Source organism: Lynx canadensis, chromosome A2 (assembly GCF_007474595.2).
Source record: "Lynx canadensis isolate LIC74 chromosome A2, mLynCan4.pri.v2, whole genome shotgun sequence".
NCBI classification, from domain to species: Eukaryota; Metazoa; Chordata; class Mammalia; order Carnivora; family Felidae; genus Lynx; species Lynx canadensis.
Genome location: NC_044304.2, coordinates 121,158,480 through 121,172,319, shown reverse-complemented (window position 1 = coordinate 121,172,319; position 13,840 = coordinate 121,158,480).

Below are 13,840 nucleotides of genomic sequence, written 5' to 3'. Positions count from 1 at the left end.
TCTGCTGCTGTGTTTTCTTCTTCCTCTCCCCAGTGAAGGAAAGCCAAGAATTTATTTTAGATGCTGTTAAGCGGAATATTAAGAATTTATCTTACGTGCAGTTCAAAAGATAATCCGGCAAGAAAGGAAGCGTCAGAAGGAGGCTGAGGATAGGCTTCTAGATAAGGGGAATATTTGCATGTTGCTAACAAAGCCGCCTATGGCGAGGGCTTCTCCTGAGGTTGATCACTGAATTCCCATCTAATGCCCAGGAAAGAACCGCCTGGAAGGCAGACAAAAGAAAACAATGTTTCACAGCGAGGACTGGAGCCCTGAAAAGTCTCTTGCCACCGGCCCAGCAAGGGTAGGGGTCCACAGTGCTCTGTTTTCCAGAATCTTCCTTTGTAAGACTTGAGAAGGCTCTAATGGCACTCAGCACAAAAGATTCAGGGGTACATATAACCACCCTCTGTATGTTACAGAAAGAAAAATGCAAAGATATTCTCGTTCTTCCCTTTTGCACCTATAAGAATGAACTCTCTATCAAAGCTCAGGGTGTTTTGTTTTGTTTTGTTTTGTTTTCCTCTGGTAGTACTAAACTATTGAAATACATTCCAGCACTGTGATTTCGACAGTGAGGCTCTTATTTTTATTTATTTATTTATTTATTTATTTATTTATTTATTTATTTATTTTGCTTTCTAGAACAAAAGGGCTGCTGTCCATAAGGGGGGCCATTTTGAATTTGAGGAGAAAATGGGAAGGGGCAGGCATGGAAACTGCCACCGTCAGAGTCCACGTTGGCTTATATACCAAGGCAGAAACAGGACTTCTGAAGGTCACCGCTGGCCTCTAATCACTGCCGTAGTAAGGCTTTCCTTGTGGCCGTTGTACGTGAGGGTGAGTCTCCAGGCCCAGAGTCACCTGCAAAGTCGGGGAAGCCAACCATCTTCAGCTATGTCAGCCCCTCAGCCTGTAGATCTGGGCACTAGGCCTGCTCTTGACATTAGTGGGGTCCAGAGCAGCAGCACGACTGGAAGCCCCTATCACCCAGCCTGCCCTACCTCTCTTTCCAACCCTGGTTCCATCTCGCAGTGAAGCTCTATCCATGCCTCCTGCCCCCTGCAAAAGGCTGACCTCAGCCACAACCCAGATCCGTCAGGAACAATCCAACCTTAGGAGGATGGATCCAGGGAAGAGATCCACATAGGCCTTGCAAATTACCTTCTAACTCTGTGGGCAGGGAACTCCGAGATTCTGGGTAACCAGAGCATGTTCTAGAATAGGGATGGGAGTACGAGTTCCAGGAGGCACATCCTCTTGGCCCCCTGGTCTGTTTGCTCTGTGGAGGAAGGACGTACATAGGTAGACAGGGTCTACAGCAGGGGCTTCTAAAACTCACTACACTTGCTGAGTGTAGACAAGTTGCTTATTCTATCTCTGACTCAAAGTCCCCAATCTGTTAAGTGGAAATTATAGTAACACTTATCTCACCGGCTGTTGTGAGTGAATTCCTACAAAGCACTTAGAACAGTGAGAGCTCTCGGTGAGCACGCAGTGAGTGACAGTCTGTGTTCCAAGCAGGAAACCAGCCACCCACAACTGCGTTCACATCCAGTCCCCTTTAAATACTCTCACCACCGCGCAGTTGCTGTGAACAGTATTCTAGACCAACACTGTCCAAAAGAAATATGATGCAATTAGTAAGTAATTTTAAATTTCCTAGTGGTTACATTAAAATTTTTTTAATGTTTATTTATTTTTGAGAGAGAGACAGACAGAGTACAAGCGGGGAGGGACAGAGAGAGAGGGAGGCACAGAATCCGAAGCAGGCTCCAGGCTCTGAGGTGTCAGCACAGAGCCCGATGCAGGGCTTGAACCCATGAACCGTGATATCATGACCTGAACCCAAGTCAGATGCCTAACTGACTGAGCCACCCAGGCGCCCGGACCTAGTAGTTACATTTTTTTTTTAAAGTAAGAAGAAAGGTGCCTGGGTGGCTCTGTGGGTTAAACATCCGACTTCGGCTCAGGTCATGATCTCACAGCTTGTGAGTTCAAGCCCCGCATTGGGCTCTATGCCGACAGCTTGGAACCTGGAGCCTGCTTCAGATGCTGTGCCTCCCTCTCTCTCTGCCCCTCCCCTGCTCTCTCTCTCTCTCTCAAAAATGAATAAACATTAAAATAAATTTAAAAATGAGAAGAAACAGGTAAAATTAATCTCATAATACATTTAATTTAACCCACTATATTTAAGGTATTGTCATTTCAACATGCAATCACCACAAAAGTTACTACTGACATATTTTACATACTTTTTTTGTAATAAAGCTTCCAACTTGTGTTTATTTTGTACTTACAGCACATTGCAACGTGGACTGGCCACGTTTCACCTGCCCAGTAGCCACAGGTGGCTCATGGTCAGCTTACTGGACTTTGCAACTCTGGATCGTTGCTACTCCAAGGGTGGCCTGCCACCCAGCCACCCCTGTACCGTCTGGCGGTTCACTAGAAATGCGGAATCTCAAGCCCTGAATCAGAATCTGCATTTCAGCCAGACCCCCAGGTGGTCTACGTACATATTAAAGTTTGAGCAGCACTATTGGCTGAAGGCAAACTGGGAGCTTGCAGAAAGCAGAAAGGAATGCTCTCCTCTTACCTTTCCTTCTTTGTGCCTCTTCCTCCCTCTGGCTTTCCAGAAGGTGCCAGCCCTGGCTCCATTTGAGACTCCTCTAGAGAGCCTGAAAAATATGATACCTGGACTCAGCTCCAGAGATTTTGATTTAATCGGTCCTGGGAGGAGCCCGGGCAACAGGTGTTGTTCAAGAAGTTCCACAGGTGACAGTGACGTACACCTGGGCAGAGAGTCACAGGCTAGCCCAACACCCAACGCTGTAGCCTCGTTCGGTCCTGCCGTGCGACGGGGTGAATACACCTGAACTCACATCCTAGAGGGCTTTGGAGTAAGACAGGTCGAGCAAAGCAGCTCACGTAAGCAGTCACAGCTCTGTAAAATTGCACAAATACTCCTAATTGTCCCACAGACTCCTAGTAATCGATGCCATACGTGAAAATAGTATCCCTCGGAGCAGCTAAGGCATTCTTAATTTGGCAGCTGCTGTGCATTCCTAGCTCAGCTGATTCCCCTGGTGTGATGAAATATGGAGGGAATAGACAATTCATACATTTATTAAATAACTAATTGTCCTAATAAAAGTACCCCTGTTCAACATATGGATATTGTTTGTCCTTTTCAGGAAATAGTTGTCTATTAATAAATAAACAGATAGTTACTGACTCCCTCCTGCGCCAGACCTAGTGCAGCTGCAAAAATGTTTCCACATGACACAGTCTACCTTCAAGGACTTCATCACCTCCTGGGGACTGACAAGGGTCTGCAGTTCAGGACAGTCAAGTCGTATCTGTCCGTCAAGTGTCTCAATCCGCCAAAAGTGGAGATCAAATCTAAAATCTTCATTACCAGGGCCGCCTGGGTGGCGCAGTCGGTTAAGCATCCGACTTCAGCCAGGTCGCGATCTCGCGGTCCGTGAGTTCGAGCCCCGCGTCAGGCTCTGGGCTGATGGCTCGGAGCCTGGAGCCTGTTTCCGATTCTGTGTCTCCCTCTCTCTCTGCCCCTCCCCCGTTCATGCTCTGTCTCTCTCTGTCCCAAAAATAAATAAAAACGTTGAAAAAAAATTTAAAAAAAATAAATAAAATCTTCGTTACCAGTACTTAGGATGTCCGAGGGATTTCCAACACCATCCCTTTTTTATATTATAGTTAGCATTTTTTTTTTAGTTTTATTTTTTAAAATTTACATCCAAATTAGTTAGCATATAGCGCCACAACGATTTCGGGAGTAGATTCCCTAGTGCCCCTGACCGATTTAGCCCATCCCCCCTCCCACAACCCCTCCAGCAACCCTCAGTTTGTTCTCCATATTTATGAGTCTCTTCTGTTTTGTCCCCCTCCCTGTTTTTAGATTATTTTTGCTTCCCTTCCCTTATGTTCATCTGTTTTGTCTCTTAAAGTCCTCCTATGGGTGAAGTCATATGATTTTTGTCTTTCTCTGACTAATTTCACCTAGCATCATACCCTCTGGTTCCATCCACGTAGTTGCAAATGGCAAGATTTCATTCTTTTTGATTGCCGAATAATACTCCATTATATATATATATATATATATATATACACACACACACACACACACACCACATTTTCTTTATCCATTCATCCATCAATGGACATTTGGGCTCTTTCCATGTTTTGGCTATTGTCAATAGTGCTGCTATAAACATGGGGGTGCATGTGTCCCTGCGAAACAGCACCCCTGTATCCCGTGGATAAATGCCTAGTAGTGCAATTGCTGGGTCGTGGGGTGGTTCTATTTTTAGTTTTTTGAGGAACCTTCATACCGTTCTCCAGAGTGGCTGCACCAGCTTGCATTCCCAACAACAACGCAAAAGAGATCCTCTGTCTCTGCATCCTCGCCAACATCTGTCATTGCCTGAGTTGTTCATGTTAGCCATTCTGACAGGTGTGAGGTTGGTATCTCCTTGTGGTTTTGAATAAATGTAATTTTAAATCATTGAGCGTCCAACTTGATAACTCTTCCCCACTGTTTTGGAATACTGTCTATTTACCATAATAATGAAATGGGCACAGACAGGAAGCATTTTTCATTATGTAAATCACAAACACTGGGAAGGAAGACTTCTTGGTACTGTACTGCCTTCCAGAATGTGGAGGAGGGGAAAGGAGATGCGCACCTGTTCCCATGCTTGCATTCTCTTGCCCAGTAGGGGATTCGGGAAAGGCAGAAGAGGAGAGAGAAAGGGTGAAGGATCCCAGCTGCAACAGAGCACATCATCATACGTTGCTTGACGTCTCTCCCACTCAGATGGCACCTGGCATTCTTACTGTGACTATAGCTTGCAAAATGTATTTCTTTTTTTTTTTTAATTTTTTTTTTAACATTTATTTATTTTTGAGACAGAGAGAGAGCATGAACAGGGGAGGGTCAGAGAAAGAGGGAGACACAGAATCTGAAACAGGCTCCAGGCTCTGAGCGGTCAGCACAGAGCCCGACGCGGGGCTCGAACCCACGGACCGCGAGATCATGACCTGAGCCGAAGTCGGCCGCTTAACCGACTAAGCCACCCAGGCGCCCCCAAAATTTATTTCTGCCAAAAGTTTTGTGCAGATGTAAAACAGAGTGTCAAAAAGAGAGTGAGGAAGGCTAAGGGTAAGGGAGGAAATGTAAGAGAGAAGACGGCTCTGAAAGACTGCTTTGAGGTAGACACAAGAATCAGTGGGCCCAAAATGACAGCCGTTGGAGGCCACATAGATGTCCCACGCGCTGCCGAGCACCTACATTTTTTTCCGGCACTGCCTAGGCTGCCCTCACTGGAAACTGGCCTTCTTCCCAAAGCAAAAAGTCTCATTTGAAGAACCAATCAATTGGACAGCATACTGGTCATTCTACTGTGTTGCATTGAGCCTTAGCGTGGCCACCTTGGGGAACAGTGTAACAGACATCAGGTTGGCTGCTTACAGCCAAAGGGCCTGCCCGGCAGAACCCACGGCTGGAGCTGCACCTGTACCCTTGGCACGCTGGCTGTCCGCCCCACCCCTCTGGCTCCTGCATGCAGCCAGGTGACAGGGACTTGGCAGGCGCCTCTCTGGCTCTGACTCGCAAGCCTTTATCAGGGACCTGCTGCCCCCACTTGACTCTGGGAATGCAGACAGCATGGCCCACGAGACTGTAAATGTCAGGCTGCCATCGGCTGTCTTTCTGTGTGTATCATCGGGAGGGGCAGGGCTGACCTTAAGCAGACAGCGAGCACCATCATGGCAAGCAAAATGGGGACTTGGAGCCAATGGGGTATGATGAAAAGGCCTAACTCCCTTCTGTCCCCATTTTGGGGCACTGGCCTGCTGAGCCCATCTCCCTGGAAAATTGCCTTTGTAACTGCGTGACACCTAGGAGAGCATAATAGCATGTTTCCCCAAGTAGCCTCTCTGTGAAAAGAGACTAAGTCAGGAGCGAGGGAGAGAGAGGGAGGGGCAGGCGGGACACTTTGCCGCTGACACAGGTAGTAGCTGTTTCTCCATCTTCAGATGCTGCCAAGGTAAGTGAAGCCTTGTCTCGTTTGCTAAACGAAGGGCGAGCAGCTGGGGCGGGCAGACGGGGAGCGGGAAGCCTGGCCGTGATTCAGGCACGCGGGGCTTGCTAAACCAGTGTGTTTTCGAAGGTGGCAGAAAGGGGAAGTGGGAAGAGAATGACTAATAAGGAAGTGATTATGAAATAGAACCTGTCTGCGCCTGGAAGCCCGTGTGACAGCCCCAGGCAGGAGAGGGAGCAAGCCTGTTATTAGGACTGACGAACACACAAGCGCTGCGTCACTCCAGGCCGCGCCACTGCCCCCATCTAAAGCCCAGTGCAAGTGTCCCTGCTGCCTCAGGAGTGGGCCACACAGGAACAAAGTACTGTAGACCGACACAGGACCTGCTCTGTCAGAGCACGTGCGGAAGGGGCCTGACACGAACAGAACCGAAGGGACGCAAAACGAAAGGACCAGGAGCCTAATTAGAAAGAAAATACAGCAACGTCGCAGAAAACGCCAATTAAAGGGGGGAAAATCCACGGTGTTCTACCTCCCCAACGAAGGTATTTTCCTCTTGCAGAAGCTCTTCTAGCCTTGCCCGCACACACACGTTTCTACAAAATTTTCAGCGTGCTCAGAACTTCGTGCTGCCTTTTCCATTTGTCCCCATTTATAAACAGTTCCCAGTGTTACTTTATACTCTTCTTATCGCTGGTAATTGCTCTAAAAGAGTCCACCTACTGAATATACCACAATTTGCTGAAATAGTCCTCTATTCTGTAGTAGGTTGCTTTCTTTGTAACAACAGCTTTATTGAGATGTAACACGGTTGAAGGGCACAGTAGTGTGGAGTAACTTTTACACAATCATCAGTAAGTAAAACAGGCTGGGAACATTCGCCATTACTGTTAGGAGAGGTTCCTGTTCTCCGAGAACGCCATGGAAGAGTGCAAGGGAGGAGAGGCAGGATTTTTCTCCGACCCCGCGTCGCTCTCCAGTTATTACCTAGTTATTGCCTCCTTTATGGAGAAACTTGGCAGCGTGCTTACATTTACTGTCCATCCTTCCTCACTTGGAGTTGACTCTTAGAACTGAGCTTCTGATCTTATCCCCCCTTGAAAACACTCTCCCCGGGGTCACCAGCTCTTCGGCCCCCACCTTATTTGACCTATCGGCTGCATTTCTCTCTTTTTTTTTTTTTTTTTTTTTTTAATTTTTTTTTTTTTTCAACGTTTATTTATTTTTTGGGACAGAGAGAGACAGAGCATGAACGGGGGAGGGGCAGAGAGAGAGGGAGACACAGAATCGGAAACATGCTCCAGGCTCTGAGCCATCAGCCCAGAGCCCGACGCGGGGCTCGAACTCCCGGACCGCGAGATCGTGACCTGGCTGAAGTCGGACGCTTAACCGACTGCGCCACCCAGGCGCCCCGGCTGCATTTCTCTCTTAACCACTCCCTTCTTTAACCCGTCTTTTCCCTACATGCATTGAGTAGGATAGATATTGATTCGCCACATTTAAGAGACCCAAAGAAAAATCGTTGCCTAAAAAGTGTAGGATTTCACTTCCCTTTCATGCAAACACTGGAGTCGGTAATTTGGCTCTGCTCTGTGACATGGTCAGAGGCCCCGGTTTTTTACATCTTCTTGCTCCAACATTCCTGGCTCTTTCCCCTGTGTGCATGGTCCACGATGGCTCTTCACCGCTGCTTCATTCCGCCATTGGAAAAGGTGGAAAGACCGGGGAGAACGTGCCCCTTCCCTTTCAGAGAAATCACCTGTAGTCGCGAACACTTCTGTTCCGATCCCATTAGCTTGAACGTAGTCATATGCAGCTGCCACAGAGGCTGGGAAATGTAGCCTTCAGCTGGATGAACATGAACCCTGTCAAACATTCTACCACCATGGAAGAGAGAACAGATGTTGGATCTACCCATGTGGATGTCATACCCACCCATGTGACTACTACCACCCAGACTTCTTCTATGTATTTAGGGACATAATGATATTTTTTAAAGATGGGATCATACCGTATATGTGTGTTGGTAAACAGACTCCCCCTTCCCCTCGTTAGTGTATTGTAAAAGTCTGTGTCAATAAATACCCTTAAATAACATGACTTTTCATGTTAGATAATGGAATAGCATATGTGTATGCCATAATGCCCTTTATTAACCGTTAGGTCATTTCAGTTTGTCCTTTATGAGTAATATGAGGATGGACATTCTTGTGATTTCTTTAAAATCAATTTCCTGATGTGGAAACGCTGGACCAAAAATCATTTTGATAGCTTTTACTACATATTCTCCTCCAGATCCGGCTTTTCTTTAGTCCTAATGCTCAATTTTTTCAACAAACCTGATTCAAGTGAAAGCCCTTTGTTAATTTAAGTGATTAGATTTTTTCTACTGGATTGAGATGTAATTACATATAATGAACTACACCCTTTTAAAGTGTGCGCTTTGGTGACTTTTAATAGGAATACACATGTGTAGAAATCACAGCCACGATTAAGATATAGAACATTTCCATTGCCCCCCAAAGTCTCCTTATGCCCCATGTGGTAATTTCCTCCTCCACCCCTGGGCTCCACATTGCTGATCTGTCTTGTCACCGCACAGATTAATTTACATTTTCTCGAATTTTATATGAATGGCATTATATAATATGTACCCTTTTGCTTCTGGCTTCTTTGACTCAGTGTAATGACAGACATCAGCAGCGTGTTCCTTTTTATTGCTAGCAGTGTTCTGGTTCATAGATATGCCCTATTTATCCACTCACCCACTGATGGACATTTGTGTTGTTTCCAGTTTTTAGCTCATATGAATAAGACTGCTCTGAACATTTGTGTACTGGTCCTTGTGTGGGCATTCGTTTTCATTTCTCTTGTGTAAATACCTAGGAGTGGAAGGACAAGGTCCACAATATTCACAGTAAGTGAATATTGAATTATCTAAAATATTTATTTATTAAATAGACATTTTTAGAGCAGTGTCAGCAACACTGAGTAGAAAGAACAGAGCTCCCATATAACTCTATGGCCACGCACCACAGCCTACCCCTTATCAACATCCCTCACCAGGGTGGTATATTTGTTGCAATCTATGAGCCTACATTTACACATTACCAACCAAAGTCCATGGTTCACATTAGGGCTCACTCTCGGTGTTGTACATTCTATGGATTTCGACAAATGTATAATCACACATATCTACCATTATAGTGTCATACAGAATAATTTCACTGCCCTAAAAATCCTCTGTGCTCCTACTATTCATCCCTCCTTTCCCACTGGCCCCTGATGATCACTGATCTTTTCACCATCTCCATGGTTTTGCCTTTTCCAGAATCTCATATAGTTGGAATCGTACAGTATAGAGCCTACTCATATTGGCTTCTTTCACTTAATCTGTCATGAAGTCTTCATAGCTTGATGGCTCCATTCTTTTCAGCACTGAATACTATTCCATTGTCTGGATGTACCGCAGTTTATACATCCATTTACCTACTAAAAGACCTTGATTGCTTCCGAGTTTGGGCTATTATGAGTAACGATGCCAGACGACTTTTCAGCTCATTTGACTTACAACCAAAGAACACAATTTCTGGGTCATATGTTAAGAGTATGTTTAGTTTTATAGGAAACTTCCAAGTGATCTTCCACGTAGGTCTACCATTTGGCATCATCAACAGCAGAGAATGAGAATTCTGTCTCTCCACATCCTCCCAAACATTTGGTGTTGTCGGTGTTCTGGATTTTGGCCATTCTCATAGGTGTGAGGTGGTATCTTAAGTTGCATCTCCCTAATGAAGATGTGGAGTATCTTTTCATATGTTTCTTTGCCATCTGTATGTATTCTCTCTCTTTTAAAAAAAAAAATATTTATTTTGAGAGAGAAAGAGAGAGTGGGGGAGGGGCAGAGAGAGAGAGAGGGAGAGGGAGAGAATCCCAAGCAGGCTCTACGCCGTGAGTGCTCAACTGACTGACCACCCACAGGCACCCCGTATTTGTATGTATTCTTTGGTGAGGTGTCTTTCTGCTGAGATTTTAATCAGGTTGTTGGTTTTCTTATTTTTGAGCTTTAAGAGTTCTTTGCATATTTTGCATAATAGTCCCTTATCAGATATGTCTTTTGCAAATATTTTCTCCCAGTTCTGTGGCTTTTCTCTCATTCTCTCAACACTGTCTTTTGCACAGCATGCATTTTTAATTTCCATAAAGTCCAGCTTACCAATGACTTCTTTCATGTACCTTTGGTGTCGTATTTAAGAAATCATCGTCATACCCAAGGTCATCTAGATTTTCTCCTATATTATCTCCTAGGAGTTTCATAGGTTTGCATCCTACATTCAGGTCTCTGATCCATTTTGAATTAATTTTGGTGAAGAATATAAGGCCTGTGTCTAGATTCGTCTTTTTGCATGTGGATGTCCAGTCATTCCAGGACCATTTGTTGAAAAGACTATCTTTTGCATATTGTATTTGCTTCCATTCCTTTGTCAAATATCAGTTCATTGTATTTATGTGAGTCCGCTTCGGAGCTCTCGGTTCTGTTCTATTGATTTATTTGTCTGTTCTTTCAGCAATACCACACTTACTGTAGCTTTATTAAAAAACTAGGGGCGCCTGGGTGGCTCAGTCGGTTGAGCGTCCGACTTCGGTTCAGGTCATGATCTCACAGCTCATGAGTTTGAGCCCCGTGTCAGGCTCTGTGCTGATGGCTCTGAGCCTGAAGCCTGCTTCGGATTCTGTGTCTCCCTCTCTCTCTGCCCCTAACCCACTCGCATTCTGTCTCTGTCTCTCTCAACAATAAATAAACATCAAAAAAAACCTTTTTTAAATAAATGAATAAAAGTCTTGAAGCTGGGGAGTGTCAGTTCCCCAACTTTGTTCTTCTCCTTTAATATACTATTGGCTATTCTGTTTTCTTTGGCCTTTCTGCATAAACTTTAGAATCAGTTTATCGATATCTACAAAATTAACTTGCTAGCAAATGTATTTAATGCCACTGAACGATATCTTTAAAAACGGTTAAAATGGTAACTTTTATGTTACATATATTTTACCATCACAAAAGAAATAAAGGAAAGAAGAAATAGAGCGTATAGGAGATGAAAACATTTTCCTTGCCCTTCTTAGGGTCCCTGGAATTACAGTAACAAGGACAGGTTAACAGAAGAAATGCACATAAATTTATTTAAGTTTTATGTGACATGGGAGCCTTCATAAGGAAATGAAGATCCAGAGGAACAATTAGACCTGAGTATTTTTATGCTAGGTTTGATGACGAGTGGACAATCGCGGAGGAATATGATAGGTTAATATGTTGAGGTAAGTATAGTAAACTGGGGAAAAATTAACGAGACCTGTTTGGGGGGATTCTTTTTATAAGGTTGTTCCTTTCCTCCAGGTGTAGGGAGGCTACCTCTCACATGCGAGTTTTACGACCAGTTTCAAGGAAGAAGGGTGGCGGAGGGGAGGGGAGTCAGAGTGACCTTCCTGCTTTTGCCAGTTTCTCAAACTCTTTCGGCTTAAAATATATTCAAAATGCCAATATTTTGGCATTCTATATTTTGGGATAGCATGTCCTGATCCCCAGCAAGGGCAAGAGAGAGAAAGGGGAAGGAAGAGAATAAGGAAAGCAGGCAGGCACACATCTGGGAGCGGTCCTACGTTCCAACACAGCAGCAGAACGTGGTGTCACAAAAGTCTATGAAAAACTAAAGCAGCCCGTCTTCAGCCCTAAAACTGCGAATTCTCAACCCAAGAGGAAGTGTTTCATTTCGTTTCATTTGCATATTAATGCAATGCAAATAGCAGGAGGGTAGGACGGGAATGGGGGAGAAAGCGCCACCAGCCAGTGAACACTTGGTTGCAAAGTTGAGCACAGCACGTCAGTGTGAAGGGCGTGAAGGTAACAGACGAGGAGCCATAAGGTCTGGTGAAATACAGTCAGCTTATTCCAAAGATCTGAGGACAGACAGAAATGTTACAACAGACAGACAGCAGCAGGCTCGGTGGGCGTCAGGACGAGACAGGTCAGAGTTCAACTGAGGTGCTGTCCGTGACCGTGGCAGGCAGCGATGTGCGAGGGGGGAACACACTGGCTGGGAAAGCCCCCACGCGCTGCCCGGAAAGGAGCGCTGGAGTGAACACGAGGTTTCACATCTGCCCTGGAAGAGGGCGCAGAAAATTGGAACATACCCTTAAAAACTCACACTGCATGAACTGGTGGTTTGTTTCTGCACCCAGCTCTGTTGAAGACTGGAGTGCTATTTAGGTGTCTTTTTGCCTGAAAAGAAAAAAAAAAAAAACAAACAGTTTTGTTTTGTATTGGCGAGGCCAGAACAAAGACTTCTCTCTGAGATACTTCCGGCATTGTCTTCAGATGCTGTCTCTCGGGGTCTGCCTGGTTCCAATTGTGGACAGAATGTGTATTAGATGCTGTGCGCTTCCTGGCTGCGTTGGCCTTCCTCTTTCCCAGCAGCCGTCTCCCACCCCCACCCCCGACCCCCGAGCTGGACCCTGCTTCTCATCCGTCTCTCCCTGCCATGCACCTGTTCTGGTGTTCTGTTCCACCCAGCCCTCACTACAAACGTAGAGAGAGAAGACTGGAGATTAAGGAGGTGCAAGGCAGTGGAAAGTATACCTTGAAGAAGCCGCAGACAGAAGAGGGCAGGGGTCTGATGATGGTGGCAGCGTGGGGGAGAATGGGCCATGTCCGCCAGAGGCGAGGGATGGGGAACCACCTACTGCATTTTTGGACTGGTACTATTCCCTCTCTTCAGTTTCTTTCCCTTCAATGATAGTCACGTCCGGTTCATTCTCTCCTGGGGTCCGATTCTATGCAAGGTGACTATCTTAGCTCCCTAAGGCTGTCCTAACAAACTACTCCAGACTGGGTGGCTTAAAACAACCGAAATGTATGCTCTCATGGTGCTGGAGGCTGGAAGTCTGAAATCAAGGTGTCGGCAGCGTTGGTTCCTCCTGCGGACTCTGAGAGGGAATCGGCGCTCAAACTGGGGGTTCGGGGATCCTGGAGGAACGAAGGATAGCTTAGGAGGATTTCAACATTTTGTCTTTGCGCTTCAATAAAAACCTTCAAGCACACGTACGCAAACAAACTCGTCCGGGTCACCTGGATGGACACGGGAGAACCGAATGCTGCTCACAATTTCAGCAGAAGTTTTTTTGCTCTTGCATTTCTCACCTTTTGGGGGTGTCTTGAAGTGCTGTTTGGCCGTCACAGGCTGCTGAGGAACGGGTGTAAGTCACAGAGGAAGAGGTCCCAGAGCAAATCCCACAGAGGCTGGCAGCTTACGCACATGAGAAGAGCCAGGAGAGTGGAGTTGGGAAGCCCAGCTCAGGTGACAGGGGACTGCCATTCACCCCCCCCGCCCCCCCCCCCGACCCTGCGGTCCTGTGGGGCTGGTTCTTCCAGCCTTTCAAGAGGAGTGGGAACAGAGCATTTTAGGTGTAATGTCTTCATTCTTTTATAACGGCAGCTAATTGGAAAAAATGAATCCTATGAGGGTCAGGTGAAACACGTCCATCCACGGGCCACATGTAGCCTACAGCCCTCCAGGTTACAATGTCCAGACCCGAGAAAGGTTGTCGGCAAGTTGAACCATCGCGCGGCACATGGTGGGTTCGGGATGCGCAGCTCAAAAGAACCCCGTCCTAGAAACTGGTGTTTCAAGAAGCCGAATTAATTTCAGCAAAATAACAGCATTAATCACAAGAGCCAACTT